Source organism: Diceros bicornis, chromosome 39 (assembly GCF_020826845.1).
Source record: "Diceros bicornis minor isolate mBicDic1 chromosome 39, mDicBic1.mat.cur, whole genome shotgun sequence".
Taxonomy (NCBI): Eukaryota; Metazoa; Chordata; class Mammalia; order Perissodactyla; family Rhinocerotidae; genus Diceros; species Diceros bicornis.
In genome coordinates, this window is record NC_080778.1 from 21489307 (window position 1) to 21508342 (window position 19036).

Sequence of the window (19036 nt, forward strand, 5' to 3'; positions counted from 1 at the left end):
GTCACATTCCAGCTGGCTCAGGCATAGTGAGAATAACCCCAGACATGGGGTCAGAAGTCCTGGGTTCAAATCCAGATTCGTCTGTTTTCTGTATGTGCAATCTTGAGCAAATTGCTTCAGTTTCCTCACTGTGAAGCAGTGATGGTCACACCTAAATGTGAAATTCTTTTGTCCAGCACTTGACATATAGCAACACTCAGAATTGTGGCTGAACCTAAATCTAAATGTGGAGAAGATTCCAGAATCCCTCATTTAATTTCTACTCTCACTCAAACCTAAGAGTTTATGTCCACACCAACACGGAGGGCACTGCTTCTCCAGCGCGTGCACCGTTTCTGTAATTGTCCAGTTCGTTAAAACATCGGGGGTCTGCAGAGACCTGCTGCATATTTCATGTGCAGTGCACTTAGTGGCAGGAGAAGTAATTTAATAGATGTTACTGACTTGAACAAAAATAATAGCAAACACGATATGCCAGGCACTATTCTAAGTGCACTACCTGTGTTAATTTATTTAACCCACCTAATAAGCTAACAAAAAAGACTTAATTTATTAGTGTGTACCTAAAAGCACAAGCAACAAAGGGAATAGAGTCCCCTGTGTCTTAGAAATGCTTCTAAATAATGAGAGGCCTGACTTTGTGCAGCTTTTCTTCTCTGCGTCCCCTTAGCTCCGGCTTCTTTTTAGAATACAGGGAATCACTCCAAATCCAGGACGCAAGATTCCACGGAAGTGGTCCAGGTGGCTGGCTGTTGAAGAGAGGTACATAACAGCCAGAACTATGAGCTTTTGCATCTAGGAAGAGGAAAGGTCAGCCTAACTCAATCACAATACCATTAATCAAAACAACTGTTCTATAAATCATTGGGGATTATAAAGGAAAAAGGGAAATTTCTTCCTTTCACTTTTTACTCTTTCTTGGTTTTGTGTATGCTCCAAATCAAGAACTTTTTTTCTTTTTTTAAACATCGATGGCTGGTATAGTCTTCTCTCAGATTCTATCAGATGGTTGGAAGTATTAAAAAGATCTCATTTTAAGATGTCAAAGAAAGAGACAGAATAAAGACAGGCTCATGTTGAGAGCGTTCAGCGGCATTTGGTAACATTTTCACCTTTGAAATAGCTGTGCTTCTTGTTGTTCTATTTTTTTTCCCACTGAACTTGTGGCTGTTATATAAATATTTGCTGGGATTCAAAATTGCTGCTTTAAAGTATGAAATTTTTTAAAAAGCTATTGAGTAATCTTTCAGCAATAAACAGCATTAATTATATTTGTACAGTTTGAAATATAATAAAACAAGTACTTCAAAATAGACATAGGATATTCAAAGACATTACCAGAATATATGATTTTTAAAAATCAACACATTTTGAAAGACTTGTATATATTAAACTTTCCAGTATGATAAGGAGACAATGCTTCTTTCTCTGGTATGATACGTCTTATTTCTTCATATCAACTCTTGTTTATTTTAACAATACACTGTTGTTAACTGTAGTCACCATGCTGTACCTTATATCCCCAGAACTTATTTATCTTATAACTGGAATTTTGTACCTTTTAACCACCTTCACCCATTTCTCCCACCCACCACCCACCAAATTCTTCGGTACATGATTATTCTATTTTCAAAGGTTTAAATCTCACTTTTAGTTAATTTTTCCTTTTTCATTGTAATGCCTTAATACACATCCAAGAACTATGTCACTAAGTTGCCAGTGCCTACATTTCCACATGAATTGTATTCTCTTTCATTACATAATTAATTTTTAAAAGAGAAATTGTGTTCCTGCATTCCTAAGTTTACCTATTATTGCTAAAGATATTTAGCAATCATTAATAAAGATATTTGGCAGCCATTGCTAAAGATATTTGGCAATCATTAACAAGGTGATTCCTAACATTTTATTTTGATGTTAAGAATCAAGTGATTTTCAATTGCTCAAATTATTCTCCATCAATATGATATATAAGGCTATAGTTACGATTTATTTGAAATATACAATTAAGAATTTAAAAATTATGCTAAATAAGATAAAATGGGGTCATAGTCCACCTTGCTATATTTGGACTTGCAATTGTCTTTAAAATCCTAAATTTTAAGAATGGTTAAGCCCTACCCTGGTAAAGAAGTGGGAAGCACTGAAGATTGAAGGAAAAATTTCAGCGGAAGACAGAGAGAGAGAAACCTACCACTGGCATATGAGAAAGAGGAACTGAAAGTATTTCTATATTGCAGAAGCAAACAATTCAAGTTGGAGAGAGATAAAGCAAGGTTAGAGGAGAGGTGAACCAGAGCAGGCTTTTAGAGACTCTACCCATTAAAGGAGTTTGAAGTTCATCCTAAGTCAGCAGGTCTCAAACTTGAGCGTGCATTGGGACCACCGGGAGGGCACGTTAAAACAGAGTACTGGATCCCACTTTTAGAGCTTCTGAGACAATAGGTCTAGGATAGGGCCTGAGAATTTGCATTTTTCACAAATTTCTGGAATTGCTGATTCCATTGCTCCACAGGTCACACTTTGACAACCTCTGTTTTGAAGGAAACCTCTGAAGGACTTTCAACAGGGGAGAGACTTGCTGTTTAGAAAATTCCCTTTTGCTGTAGAGTGGAAAATGGGTTAAAGAGGAGGAAGAGGAGGATATCAAGAAGCTGTTGCTACAGTACAGGCGAGGCAGCAGAGAAGGAAGAGGGCAGGCTGAGTCAAGGGCGTGCGAGGGAGAAGCCTGGTTTGTCAGGCTTGCCAATTTACATGTAGTAAATGCTCCCACCATGGCTGATTTCGAGCTACCAATGTGATGTCACAGAATAGGGAAGACTCATTATGTGGCACCCATTATGTAGCATTTCCACCATACAGAGACAAAGCCAAATTCTGGAACTAGGAGAGCTGCATAGGAGTTGTGGGCACGACTTAAGAGCATGTTAAGTTGCAAGTACCACTGTAAGTTTCCATCAGACAAGCAAAACACAAGCAAGGATCTATTTGTGACACCAGATCACAGTCTAGGTGAACCTGTGGGTGATGAAGGCAGTATTGGCATGGTTCTCAAGAGATGTGAGAGGAGAGGTGTGGAAGGGAGTAGGATGGTAAAAGCAGGCACAGTCACAATGGGTACAGCTGGGGTCAGTCATCAGACAGCAGGCCCTTAGCAGTGACCTAGCTAGGATTCAAGGCCAGCGTTCTTGTCTTCCCAGAAGAGCAGTAGCTAGAATAAAGCAGTGGCTTAGTGTTAAGGAATAGAGATATTTGATCACCTCAGCAAGGGCTATGGGATGGGGCTGGAGTCCAAGTAATAAAAGAAGGGCACTCAGTGGGGGTAAATTTCAAGGAAAGTAGAAAATCTGATTATCCAGGCTGGCGTCCAAAGTCGGAGGCACACCACCAGTAAGGGGCAGAAATGCTGAGCTGTACAACACAGGCCTTGGGTCATCTTAGACTGTAGGGTCTGAGACATTTAGGGGAAGGTAATAGATCCCAGGTGAGGCTAAAGGCTGGGAATGGAGCAGCGGGTAATAGTTACACAGCTTGTTTGCACTAGCCCCTCTCAATTATCCTGCAGAGCATCTCATGAATTGTGACTGTCCATGGGCATACAATTGTTTGCTCCCAGGATAGAAAAGAAAGGAACTTTCTTAAAATGCAATTTTTATATGTATTGCTTATGATCACAAGTTAGTAGATTCCATGTAAAATTAAAATGTAATAAAACATAGTCCCCATCAAGTCCTAAATACAAGGAGAGAGATTGAATGCCCTAATGCTAAATGTTCTAATTGGAATAGTCAAAAATGGTCATTGTACCTTGCAGATCACACAGTAAATAAACTCAACAAAAGCAATTGCAAATTATCTAAATTAGTAACATCTGGAGGAGGAGGAGGAAACAGGACACTTTTGTTTTCTAAATCTAGCACTGTTTTAGACTATTTCTGTACTGAAATCCCTTATACCCAAGTCAAAAGCATGAAAAGTATCCTGGTCTATTTCTTGTACTGAAACAAATCGTTTCAGCTTCCAACTTGTATATTTATTGCACTTACGATTATACAAATTAAATCAATTTGTTTTAAAGGAATAGACAATTTCAAAAGCCAACTTGAATATATTTCTGTTTAAAAAAATAAAAAAAAAAGCTATCTATCCAAAAGAACTTTTAAGAGCCCGAAGATTTCATCTGCTGCCATAAGGGGAAAAAATTAAGTGTTTTGTTTCCTTAGGCCTTTTTTTTCGGGTACTCTGTTATTTTTACCTGATTTTTGAGATTGTTTCTTTAAAAATAAAAAATTCAGTCATTCCATTTGGTTTCTATAGTAACAAAAACTAATTTCTGGGTTTCTTCAAGAGCTATGATCATATTGACACCAAAGAGGACTCACGGGTCTTACAAAATTCATAAAGTCCTGAATAAATAGGACTGCCATCTTCTGGCATTTGTCTGAAATGACAGATAATTGTATCAGTTCTGCATCCTAACCGTAAGATTTTCCCCCTGCTGTTTGTAATTCAGCATAACAACATAGCACACGCTCAGACTGTTCTTGGGTGACCTCATCAGGCTACAAATAAGCCTTTTGTCCCAAAGGGAACATGAAGAAGTGAGGAAGTCTTAATGCAAATATTTGTTCCAGAGAGTTGCACGATAAATACACTGTGTGCTGAAAGGATCAGAATCTTTCCCCCTTCTTTCAAGAGGTTATTTAATCGCTTTAGATTCCAACAATTCCAAGCACAAGCCATGCGGTTCAAAGGGAAATTCTACCAGTGATTACCACGACAGAGCTGTTCTCTCCCAGGAAAGAACAGAAGGCGAACTAATGGAAGAGGGCATATAGGATCTGAGAACTTCCTCCCACACTCTTCAGCTGACAGCAGTGAGTTATGAGGTGCTACAGAGTAAAACCGAGTTACCGTAAGAGCTGTCCAAATAACTTATGGCACCAAATCACAACACCATCTTCAGGAGATAATTCATGTCACCAGTGAATGTTCAGTAATATAGATTTTCTCCAAAACACCGTATTTAACAGGCAGCACCATTGAGAGGTGCATTTAATGGCAAAGTGAATTATTTAATAGAATTGAACTATACCCCAACATGGAACGAGAGCTGATTAAAATGTATGCATAGTTGATAAAGTCATTTAACCTAGATACTGGTTGTGGGTAGCAAATAATAATCAGTCCCAAATGTTAAGATGCCAGCCAAGTCAAAGATTAAAGAGAGAAAAGAGTAATCTAATTAAGATTTGTATATATTTCAACACTGCCTTTTTATTGTTACAAACATAACAGTAAATTAAACTTTAAATGCATAAGGCAGACATTCATTCTACCAGAACAGTTTATTATTGCAATTTCTGTTCTTTACAATATTAGGCACAATAAAATAGTTACTTGAGTAAATGACTAACTTATTCTAATATCGATAAGAGATTACCCTTCCCAAAAGAAAATATTCCTCCATGATTAAGTCCAATGCAGTTGTGGAGTTTCAGACTCACACAGTAAAAATTGTTCCATGAAACCTTTTATTTACGAGTTGAAAGATTATGTGTAGGCTGTCCCAAACGTGAGTTAGAGTCTGCTTATCAATAATAGATTCATTGAGATAAATATGGAACGTTATAGTATGCAATGGTAGTAGTAAAATATTATTGATTCCATTTGAACAATATCACTACCACTTGCCTCAGATAAAACTGGCTCAAAAAGTTCAAACTAGGACTTTATAAAGTGCTTACCCCCAGATCTCGCCCCTATGAAAAGAATTGAAATATTATAATTTGCCATTGTTTTTGGCTCTATGATCGTTATGACATTCTGTCCCAGTGTGAATCCCCAACTCTGGTCCATTTCTAATTGTATCTGGTCAGTTCACCCTGCATGACTGTGGACATGTCTCTGCAATTGTCAGTGCTAGTGAATTTCTCTGCACTGTGTAGATTTCAAGTTTCTTTCTTGGCAATTTGAGTGTGGTCAGAGTGTCCTTGCTGTCTTTCCAGATCAACTAATTTTCCACTTCACAGATTCTCTCAATAAAAGAGCTAATTATACCAGTCAGAAGTCTTATATACAGGCAATTATTAAAGTAAAGAATAAGTACCTAGCACAACTCTGTATACCCTATTGAATCCCTCGTGTGCTCGCTTTATCTTTCAATTATCTTTTGCATTCACCATATTCTTTCTATTTCCACTTTCCACACCCTAGTTCAGCTCTTCACAGTTTTTCATCTGCACTATTCCGGGCAGTAATCTCCAGCTTGTTTCCTAACAATTTCTCCTCTCTACAAACAATTCTCCAGGCTACTTTCATATTAGTCCCCAAAGGAATAACTCTAAGACATCCTTTTGCTTAAAGTCAATAACTGCCCTTAACTTGCAACACAGAATCCCATCTTGGCGTGCCTTTCAAACCGTGCCCAGTCTGACACCAATTTACCTTTCTAATGCTGCTTCTACAGCTCCGTTATGCTGGGAAGTTTATGCTCCAGCCAAAATAGACCCATTACCATTTCCAAGACTTGCCTGTTACATGCTATTCTTTCCATTTGATATTACCTCATCCTAGATCTCCACTCATTAACTCCTGTCTTTCAAGGCCCTGCTTACACGCTACCAGCTCTTCAAGCCTCCTCTGATAACCAGCATCAGGGAATTCTCAACCCCTGAACTCCCATCATTTGTATATTTCCTACAATATTTAATGCATTTCTCAAAATATTATAATTATCTGTGCTTATTTTTAGCTCCACTCAAAAGAAGATGAATTCCCTAAGTCAGCTACAAAAGTAATTCTCATTCACTCTTTTACTCATAAAGTTGATAAGCGTTTGCCAGCCCCCACGGCAGGCACTGGGCAGAGAGTTATGCACATGCTAAAAAAGATTCCTGCCACATGGAATACTGGTGGGAATTCTGGTGGAAAAACATTCTTGTACACAAGTTAATAGGTAAATATATAAGAAGCCTAGATATTCGGAAAAATTCTATTAAGAAAATAGATATGGTGATATACATATGAGAGGTAATTTTACCCGGGTAGCAGAGAAGACTATTCCAAAAAGAAAACAATTAAGCTGAGACTTGAAGAATGAGAAGAAGCTGGCCTAGGAAGGATTCAGCATGGTCATTCCAGCTGAAGTAACTACAAGAGCAAAGTCCTCTATATTAGTGGTTTGGCACATTTTTAAAAGTCCGGGTGGAGAGTGTAACAGGGTTTGAGATCGAGCTGCAGGGTTCGTTAGCTCATGCCAAGCTGTACAGGTCATGGACAGAGTGTGGGTTTTGTTTTAGGAGAGATGGGAAGACAGTGAAGTTTATTTATGATAACTTCATTCAACAAACATCTATTAAGTACCCATTTTATATCAGGAATAAAGCTAGTTATTAAGAACTTATAGAAGAATAATGAATACACCATCCCTGAAGAAAGAGACAGACATTCAAACAAATCATACAAACGAGGTGTAATTCAGCCATAGCTGGTTGCTAAAAGAACACAGAAGAAGCAACAATTTCAACAGAGACCATCCTGCAATTGTTTATCCCATTTCCAAGAGGCAAAAAATACTTATCTTGCCTGAAGCTTCTACCTGCTTTAATGGCCAGGAAACAGTCACAAACAAAGCTGATTTCTTTTTCAGTGCTGTAGCCAATTTTTGGCTGGTACAGTCCTAGAGAAAAATTTGTAGAAAACTGTGAATGATTAAAATCAGAGAAAACCAAAGGAAGCTTGATGGTGTTGTGTTATCAGATTGATAGATAAAGTGAAGCACCATAGCTTCCCCATTCATCAAAGAAAGGGGACAGGCTCTGTGTGGAAGTGGAGCCAGTTAATGTACGTACGACATGGGGAGTGACAGGATATCTCATCCAAGTTCAAGTGCATCACCACGATAGTAATGTCAGGGTGATTACTGGTCTCTAGGCTCTTCACTATTGCTGTCTTTTGTATTATTCCCCAAAATGAAAAGACGAGGGAGAGAAAGATTGCCAGGCAGGGCTGGATGAAGTTCGCAGGTGGCTACTTGGTTATTCCTCTTAAACTTAAATAAAGTTTTTGTTGTGGTGGTGGTTGTTTTTTGTTTTTAATAATGATAAAAATACTAACGTGGGGCCTGCCCAGTGGCATAGTGGTTAAGTTCGAGTGCTCCGCTTCGGTGGGCCCGGGTTCACAGGTTCAGATCCCGGTAGCAGACCTATGCACCGCTCATCAAGCTATGCTGTAGCGGCGTCCCATATACAAAATAGAGGAAGATGGGCACAGATGTTAGCTCAGGACTGATCTTCCTCGGCAAAAAAAAAAAAAAAAAAACTAATGTCAATCCCCTCCAGCCAAAGACCACCAGGAATAAAGTTATAGTTGAACAAGTTGAGTTTTTGCTTGTTGCCCATAAAAGAATGAATGCACGTCACGGGGACCCATGGGGCATCTCAGTAAGAGGGTGTTAGAGAGGACTTAGTACAGGATTTGAGCTTGTGTTAGGTAGTTTGGAGGGAGGATTTAAGAAAGCAGGACTTGGCTCTGGATAGGATGTTATCAGGATGCGAGGGAAATTCTATGGATGAATATCATAATAAAGTAACCCAGGCTAACACTGTAATTGGTAAAGAAGCAGTAGTTACTTATATTTAGCCAGGATAGGGGGCTTTTGGGTAATTTTCGTGGCTCAGACAATGTACATATTTTTTCCGTGTTCAGACATTACTAACCAGTGGTATTATTTTTTCTTGATCCATCATGGTCACAGCATGACCTTATCTGATGTTAATGTTCTACAGAATTGCTTATGTTCAACAGGAGAACACTAAGGTCTAGCTTGAGTCCAGGTCAGCTCCTGGCTGTCAGGGACTGTTTCTGTCTTCCTCACTGATTATTCTGTAGAGCTGCAGTCGATTGCCATGGCTGTGTTTGCTTGTTATTTTGGGATGCACAGGCCTCTTTCCTCCACACTTCTGTAGGGTAAAGCTGTTGCCTCCTTGGAGGCAAGCATATGCACCAGGCCTTACACATAATGCTTGATCACCGCTGCTCGAGACACCCAAGAAGAACTTATCAGAGTTCTTCTCAGAGACTCAGTATGTGGATCGTGGATGAAGAAATTTCTCTTTTATTCCTCTGATATTTTTCATCTGGGGCTGCCTGAGATCATGTGCCCTGATGCTTGAAGAAAGAAGAGTAATATATCTTTTAACATGACAGAAACAGAGATAAGACGTTGATACAGAGCTCAGAAATCATCTGTGGGCTTGGATAGTTTCACCTAAAGCCCTAATTCACCCTTAGATTTCCCGATCATATCCCCAATATTCCCAATCAATAAATTCTTTTTTTTCCTTTAATCTAATTTTAATTCGGTTTCTGTCATTTGCAGCCAAAAGAGTCTGGAATAATATAGAAATATCATGCACATAAGAAAAAGTTCTCTATTTAAGAACTGAAGGTCTCTCTATTAAAATTGGTATGTAATCCATCAACAATTCCACACGTGTATGCTCCCATTTATCTTAAATTTAACCACTTCTCCCCAATATACATTGCCACCACGCTGATACAAAACAGTGACAATACATGTCTTTGTCACATGTACTACGGCAATAGGCTCCTTACTCATCTCTCAACTTCTCTCTACTCTATTCTCCACACAGCAGCCAAATTAATCATTAATACATAAAAAAAAATAAATATATGCTGGCTTGAGTAAAACTCTTCAAAACTTCCAAGTTCACCTCAAATAGAATCTCAAGTCTGGAATTAGGACTACTGCCTAGCTCCCAAGCCTCATCTTGTTTTACATTCTCCCTAACCCCCTTGCTTCAGCTACACTGGCCTCCCATAGGCCCATAAAGTATATCCTGTTTTTTCCTACCATCAAGACTTTATATGTACTAATCCTCTGTCTGGAATGCTTGCCTAATCACCACTGCCCACCAAAGCCGTTCCTCGCCCCCTAGGTATCACTCAGATCTCCTTCAGGTACAAATGATGTAATCACACAATGTTATTAAAAAACTAATCTTTTAGAAACAAGCATTTGGGGAGGCTCTTTTCATCCTTCCTTTCAGCTTAAACATCAGAAGTCCTTTCCCATCCCCAGACACACTTTGTTATTCTCTATCTCACCCCTCTATTTCTTTAGGAGCACCAGCATCACATTATAATTACATATTGATGGTTTTTGTTTTCTTGGCCATTATATTTCTCCCACACTTGTCTATAAGGCCCATGAGGACTGACACTTTAGCTATTTGGCCATCCAATATAAATATTTTTTCTTGCCCATGTTTCTTGACTAACTTTCTAGTTTCCATTAATTTGGGGAATTCTCAATATCCTTCCCCAAGATTTTTCTTCTGCTTCAGTTAGCCAGTGTCTGTTGCTGCCAATAAAGATTTCTCTGACAATGTCTGTTTTATGTACACTGTATACCCAGGACCTAATTGAGTACTCATTACATACTTGTTGCTACATAAATATTTGTTAAAATGAAATTTTTATGCAATTTCATGTAGAAAACACAAGTCTAAAAACTGTTGCTATAATCTCCCACCAAAAAAAAAAATTGAAAAGTAATCAAATCAATACAGTTCAAGGCTCTATCTGCATAAGTTCAGGCAAAGAGGCCCATTATAAGACCTTGATCTCAGACAGAGATTTTGAAATCCAGGAGACCAATGGTTTTCCATCTGGTCAGGGCTCCAATCATCTGAGGATTGTGAGATTAAAATCATCATCAAATATAAGCAGTCACACTAGATCACTGTACAGAGTAATAATTGGTTTACAAGAGCTTCATGGGCTTAAATGGTGTGATTTATACATGCCTTCCTTGCTATCTGGGTCTGCTGAGTATTTATCACAATAAAGTGCAAAAATGTTGTCTTGGGAAACTTACCCTTGAGGTTACCAAAAAAGTTTTTTTATCTCTAAGATGAACCGTAACCAAGAAAAAGAAGGGTAAACTATCAAGAAAAACATTCTGACATTGAGGCTATACACTGCTATATGCTGCCAAGAAAGCTGTACAGTTGTTTCTCGTGGAGACTTTAAAGATGAGACACCACAGTTCTCTCACTAGTGGTTTAGATATCATCTTACACCCACAAAGCTTTGGCACAGATTATGATTCTACGGCTCTATGGTTGTTTAGAAGCTAATATAACGAATCTGTAAGAAACCACCCTACTCAAAATTGCTCATCAGATCTACAGTTTAAATGCCATTTCACTGTGCAAAATTTAGGGACAGGAATAGGATCAGAACGTACATTACACCAGCAAAGGAGAGTCCCTGGTCATCCTGATGTTTTAGACTTCACATTTGTCCCAAGGTTGATTATTTTTCCCCTTCCTCGTATTTTACCAATGTCTAATTCTGAGCAACTTTATTTTCGTTTTTATTACCAAGCATAAGAAGATTTAAAAAAAAAAGCCCAGCCATGTTTATCATCACCTATATTTTCTGTAAGTCAATGAAACTTTCTCGATCAAGAAAAATCTGGCACCCAGCTGGAGAAAAACAAGAATTATATCTAGCCTTTCTCAGTGTTGTGACTCTATTATTTTCCGGCCTTTCTAGGCAGCATGCATCCAAATGGATAAAAGAACCAAATTTGGATGAGTCAGATGGTGGTAAATCATATAAAGTATGGAATTTATAGCCCAGTAGTTTAGAATTTTCAATACAAGAACTAGATCAGAAAAGCAGATACTCACAATAGCAAATGCCCACAGCTGACCCAAAAGTCTCTGGCCTTTGTATTCTAATCAGCCAACTATATGCAACCATGAGCATTTAAATCGAAAAATATTTGACAGGTATTTCTCAAATTTTACACGTTATCTTAGAGAACTAATTTATCTGTACTATCTATAGTATTAAAAGTACAACCTAAGATTATATTACACAGTGACTCTGTTTTTCATTTTTCTCATCAAACAGAACAGAAAGCCGTCAGTTTTTAGCTATATATCCCTAAAAAGGGAAGGAAGTTTTCGTACAGATATAATGGAAGTCAGTGGATTACCTTTCAGCTACAGTAGTCATGGTCCTATGTCACAAAGTGGCTGCTTTAACCTGCAGGAAGGATTCTCAGGGTGGCCAAAGGGTTGTATCCTGGTGACCAGCTACGAGTTTTCTTCTCACTTCATATTATATGGCATTTAAGAATAAGGCAAATCTAAAGACATGGGCATCTCATGTGGATTATAGGAAAAACGTTATAGTTTTGCTTTATGCCCTTGGCATTTCCCATGAAATATATCCAAATGACATTTTGTAAGAAACTCCCAGCTTTGGGAGGACAAAGATACAAATCTGTAAAATTCTACAGGTGCCTGACATGGGGAAACCCATGTTTATTCCTGTAGAGTAATGCGGAGGATATGGGCAAGGTGTAAGATAATGATGAACTCAGCACTTCATAGAAGTGGAAAATTATCTTCTAGTTCCTTTTCAAAAGAAGTGTTTCCATGTAGTGGAGTAAGAAAGAGGGGTGCAGGAGATGCCTTGAGGCATTGCACAAAATGCTTCTTTTCTTTATTTCTGGGTACCCTCTCTTATCTCCCAGCCTAGCACCAATCAACCCTTCGTTTATTCAGTCTACAGTTATTTGGTGAGCATCAACTACATTAAACCACATTCCAGGAGCTGTTTTAAGCCCTGGGGATATAGTCACATCCACACAGACAAGTGCCTGCTCTCATATGACTTTTATTTAAGACGAAGGAGAAAGACCATACAAGTAAGTAAAGAAAGAAACAAGATACATGCTATAGGAAAATAAATCAGGACAAGGAAATATGATAGAATGATTTGAGAGTGGCTACTATAGATTTTTTGATCATGAAGAGCCTCTCTGCCAAGAAAGAGTAGGCCATGTGAATATCTGAGGAAAGAGAGCTATAGACACAGGCACAAGTGAAAAGGCGTTGAAGTGGGAACCTGTCTGTGTGCTGGAGGAAGAAAAAAGGGGTCAATGAGGCTGAAGTTCAGTGAGCTAAGTAGGAAATGAATTTGAAAAGGTAGTCAGGGGCCAGATTATATAGCCTAACCAAGTAATTTATATTTTATTCTAATTATATTGGGAAGCAAAGGCGTGACATGATCTAATTTAAGTCTATCATGATTTCTGTTTGCAGTGTAGAGGATGGATTTAATTTGGGACTAGAGTGAAAGAAGAGAGATTAGTTAAGAGCTTATTGCATTAATCCAGGCAGAAAAGAATGGCTGCTTAGACGATGTGGTAACAGTCAAAATGGAGAGAGAGTGAAAGACTCAAGATATACTTTGACAATAGAATCAACAGGGCTTGTTGATGCATTGGATGTGGAGATGCAGAGAAAGAAGTAAGGATGACATTCTTGGGTTTATTTTCCTTCAGTAAGGAGTAGAGGACATGGCATTTACCAAATGTGGAAGAAAGAGGGATCAAGTCTGGGAATGACGAGTTAGCTGCAGACACTTTAACTTTGAGATGACTTTGAAATACCCAGAGCAGATGTCCACATTGACAGTGAGATTTGCAGGTCTGGCCCATAGCTCCTGCTCTCTTCAGGGCCCACCAAGCACCCCTGCCCCTTGCTCTTGGGCAAATCAGTCTCTGAGCTAAAACTTGAAAATCAGCCTCAACAATCCCTCCCATTTTCATCTTTTTTATTTTCTCACTCTTTAGTGGAAATCTTCCTTCTGCTACTCCCAAAGAGTTCAACTGTTCAGCCCAGGATACTATAACATATTTCAGCATAGTTTTGGGACTTTAAGTGATTCTGCATTGGATCCTAAACATACCCAGTCTACCAAAAAGAGTTCACGCCTACCTCTGTTATTTTAGGAATGACTGAGGAGTCCCATTCCATCAGACTCCCCTTAAGGCATCAACTTCTGACAGCCACTTCCAAATCAAACCCATAAGCACCGCATCTCTAGTTTAGTTGGCTGATTCTACGTAATTCTTAGGTTCCTCTTTAAAGTCTTCACTACAAATTAAAACTGTAAACAATGTGCCCTTGATTTGTTTCACAAGTGTGGGGAATTTTATGAAATAATTTATTGACTACAATGATAAAGCGCAGTTTTTAAAGTTTTCCAGAACCTTCATAAAAGAATGCATTGAAGATGGCTAATAATCTGTACTAATACAAGAAAATGATCTTTGAAATATATAAAAGCTATCATGTAAAACATTTTGACTATGTTCCCCTGATAAAGAAAAATATTCAGTAAAATAAGCTTCCATTAATTATATTTCTGATTTTTAAGAATAAAATATTTTTTCTATAAAAGGATATTCTTATTCTATGAATATTTTTAGCTAAAACAAAAAAAAATTCCAGTTTCTGCCTTTTCTCAAGAAGTTATATATAAGAAGGCAATTCCTTTGCTGTACAGTCATGTATCACTTAACGACGGGGATACGTTTTGAGAAATGCATCCTCAGGCAATTTATCATTGTGTGAACATCATACAGTGTGCTTACACAGACCTAGATGCTATAGCCTTCTACACACCTAGGCTGTATGGGACCACCATCGTGGTATATGCAGTCCATCGTTGACTGAAATGTCGTTACATGGTGCATGATTGTACTTGTCTCTGTTATTGTCTCCTGCCTTCTATATTTAATAAGCAGATCCACAAAGGTTTTCCCTGACTATTATTTGGAATGGTTATTATTATTATTCCTAAGAGCTCAGAATAGAATTCTCAATTGTTTAGACAGAGAAATTATGTATTCATTATTTTTCTTTCATCATGATTAAAAATTAGGCAGAAACATTAAGAAAAATATTGATTTCATATACTTTGAGGGAACTGCCTCAATCTAAGGAAAGCATAAGAAACCCATACTAATAAAATAATTTATTTGTTGTTAACCTAGCCACTAGGATCTAATATGAGAATTTAAGCTGTATCAACACTAAAATATTGAGATAAGATAAAGGATTGACATCATCATATAGATATTTCATCTCAGCATGGAATAAGAAACAGTAAGATAATAGTGTGGATGTTTTACTTTTTTACTTTTTTTGGTGAGGAAGATTGGCCCTGGGCTAACATCTGTGCCCATCTTCCTCTATTTTATATGTGGGATGCCTGCCACAGCATGGCATGATAAGCAGTGAGTAGGTCCGCACCCAGGATCTGAACTGGCGAACCCTGGGCCACCAAAGCGAAATATTCTTAACCACTACACCACTGGATTGGCCCCTGAATGTTTCATTTTTCATCCAGATGCTTGGGACTCTGTCGAAATACTATTGGTTTGTAAGTTTCTAGTGGACACGAATGCTATCCAACCATAAAGTATGCGTGCAAAAAGGAGTGATAAATATCCTTTAAAGATCAATCAAGTGCAGCAATTTTTACTTCAAGATTCCAGATCCATCTCTCACTTTGCAAAGCATTATCTTATTAAAATTTGAGTTAAGACACTCATTTATCACCAGTTTTTCAGTCTTTCTGTTAGGAGAGATTGAGATGATAATAATATACATTAAATCCTATAAGACAGTTCTGAAGAGTATGTGCCAAGAAATACTTTCTCTCACAGTGATTTTAATCATTACAGAAGACAGTTACAGCAACAGAAAACCATCAAGTAATTCATATTATTTACTAAACGACATGATGCATCAGCCAATTAAACTGTTACAGCAGAACAGACTCCTCACATATTGAGCTTTGAAATAAAAATCTCTCAACAAGTATACCGAGAGAGCAAGATTTTCTGTTGTCTTAGAACATGTAGTTGAAATCAAACCCAAGTTTTCTTCAGTCAAAATTTTTGTGTCTGAAAAGAACGACTTCAACTGTATTTCATTTTGCTGTAATCCTCATTGATTTCAAGTTTCTGACATATGACTTTCTCCTCTCTGTCAGCAGTTACAAAGCTTATACATTCTTTGTTGTGTGTTTTTTCCTAGATAATACCCCTCAAAATTGAGTTTTATGAACTAATGTTTTTACAAGAAAAAAGATAAATTTATTCACTATACACTGACTTCTTTCATTTATTCAATCAAGGAATATAAAAAGTAATCACCCATGCTTTAAAGAGATAGAATAATTGCAATCAATGACCCCTAACTAGTTTATCAGTCAACATTCACTGACAGGCACAACATTTAAAATAAATTCAAAAATATTTATGCAATAACAGATTATAGATTATAGATTCTGAGGTGGAAAGGAAAAAAAGAAACCTGTTGGAACTGATTCTAATTTAACTTGAGTTAAATTCATTATCCCTTTGAAATAAGAGGAAACAGACATACTAATATATTAATTGGAATTATTAATTTCCCAACTCTGTACATTCCCATAATCTGTATCTTTACCAAATCATAACTCAGGAGTTTAAAGAGAACTATCATCAAATCCCTTACTCGTGACATCTAATTCTTTAAGGTTTCAAAGATAGAATGAATATTAATTAATAGTAACAGAAACCATCTTTTGATCAGGTAAGTTTTTAAAATTCTAACAATCACAATATGATTTGATTATTGTAAATAGTATTATTTTTCCTGTTGAATGCTTCGAGTTGGTGTTCATTTACCACCATCAACACAAAAATCATAGAAGAAAAGAAGAGCTTCCTCCTTAGAACCAAAGGCTCAAAGTCGTAGGCAAGCTGTTCTAATTTGCACCTTGGAAATATAAACAGCAGAATCCAATTGAGACAATCCACTAATGCTCTAAATAATAATTCTGGGATAAGATGGACTATCACTAAATTGGAATATACACAATTTTGTAAATTTCAAAAAAAAAATATCATTATCCAATAAAAGAAAAATATTCTTTATATTTGAAACTAAGAAAGAGAGAACTGGTTTTGAGGGTAGTGAAATTGGGTCATCAATGACTTTATTGCTAGTTTGATATTTTGAATTATTGCAGGGTGAAAAAATATTTTTCACAAGTATTTAGCAGGATTTTAGTTTTAACTAAAAAATTATATAATTACCTTAACAGAAAGTGACATTTAGAGTGATATTTACATTTTGAATGATTTCAGGAAATGTTAGTAAAGGAAAGGATATAATTATGAGATAATTTAAATAGAAATTTCTCTGCTTGACACCAAAATAGTGTTCTAAGAAGATTTTAGAAATGGACTTTAGAACTTGGTGATTTTTGTCTTCAAACACGTAACTTTTCTACCCTGATTTTATTAAGTAATATTTTATTAATTAAAAAGAAGCCAGTATTGTATTCTAATTCTGGTCAATATAAAATGAAGAACTAAAAAGAATTAAAAGTGTCCAAACACTTATCTTTATTTTCTATTTTTAAATTTCATTCACTAATAATAAATTATCCCAAAGAAAATGTACCCTCCTGTCCTGTGCAGTGAGATATGCCAGATAGTTTTATTCAAACAGTGATACATTTCATTAATATGCTTCTTGGCCAATTGCCTGGAGAAGAGAAACAAGTTCTAATTTTTAAATATTCTAGACAGCTGATTATAGCTCAGGCTGAAATACAAAACTAATGAAGGCAGATCAAGCACATCTGAAATCCAGCATGCACTTTTCCATGGTCCTTATTGATTCCAAGAGATTTATTAGATTAAACGCATAAGCAGAAATAACACTGTTCTTGCTAATTCGCTATTTGGATAAATTTGTGGGGGTTTTTTTTTTTTTTTGGTGAGGAAGATTGGCCCTGAGCTAACATCTGTGCCAATCTTCCTCTATTTTGTATGTGAGACACCGCCACAGCATGGCTTGATGAGTGGTGTGTATGTCCACACCCAGGATCCAAACCCACGAACCCCAGGCTGCTGAAGTGGTGCATGCGAACTTAACCACTATGCCACCAGACCAGTCCCTAAATTTGTGTTTTTAAAATGAGTTAGAAGTGTACACTAAATTAAATCCCATTGAATTTTGTTAAGTATCTGCAAGATACTAGAGAGTTCTTTCACTAAACTCTACCCGCTTTGCCGTGGAGAAGCTTTACCCATGGAAAACCATGAACTTAGGTGGGTGAGTAAGTCTAATGGAGACAACAGAGTCATATTAAAATGATTTGTGGGATTTTTTTCTCCTACCTCTGCGCTCTCACGTTTATATATGCCCCTCTTTTATACGTGCACGTGAATAAAGGTGTGCAAAATGTTAAAAGACGGATCATGCTGCTGAAGGCTTATACTTTTTGGCTTGAAGATTTAGGCAGAATACCACACACTCAAAATAAATAGATTTCTAACATTTAGCGGAAAATTAAAAGTTTTAAGCATAAACTCATGTTTCCCAACTAAATTTTTGCGGTATATGAAAACAACAATTTGAACATTCAAGTAGTTGATTTTCAGATTTGATTACCTACAATGCCAAAATATGTCAAGTGACTCCAGGTTTCCCATTTCAAATAGTTCCAAGTATCGTTAAATCGTTTGTAAAATACTTTTTAGATCCCCAAGTGGGTTAAGTTTATATTATTTTTCTACCATGAGGAATAATGGGTAATTATTATCTGTTTATTGCCCAAGAGGAGAAGTTAGTTCCCAGAAATAAAATCTTGGTTAAATTTTGCTCTAGGCTACCTCAAAAACAAATTACCCACCACAGGTTAAGACTTGGCTCTGTATATAAGAAAATTTCCTGTTTGAAATTTTAATACGATACAACATATGGGAAAAGTAGAGCTCTTGGAATAACTTGGTAAAATAGTTTAGAAAATGAAATGGTGTAAAATGTGTAACCACAGTATGTAAGTAATGTTTCCTCTAATAATCATTAAATCTGCAGTTATAACCAGACTTTGTGTAGCACTATTCTTGTTATTCTTGTATTGCTTTACACAAATGGCTTTCTGCACCAAAATGGACCATATTTACTCACACCTTGCCCCTTGTTTTGAAAAAGTCTAAGGAAAATGTGCACAAATATTAATTTATTTGAAATTGAAATACACATGCTTATGCTATTTTAAGAGAAGCTTAATGGTTGCAACGTTTCTTTTCTCAGAAACTTGGTGGAAATATTTCTTGTGCGTGCAACGAAGCCAGTAA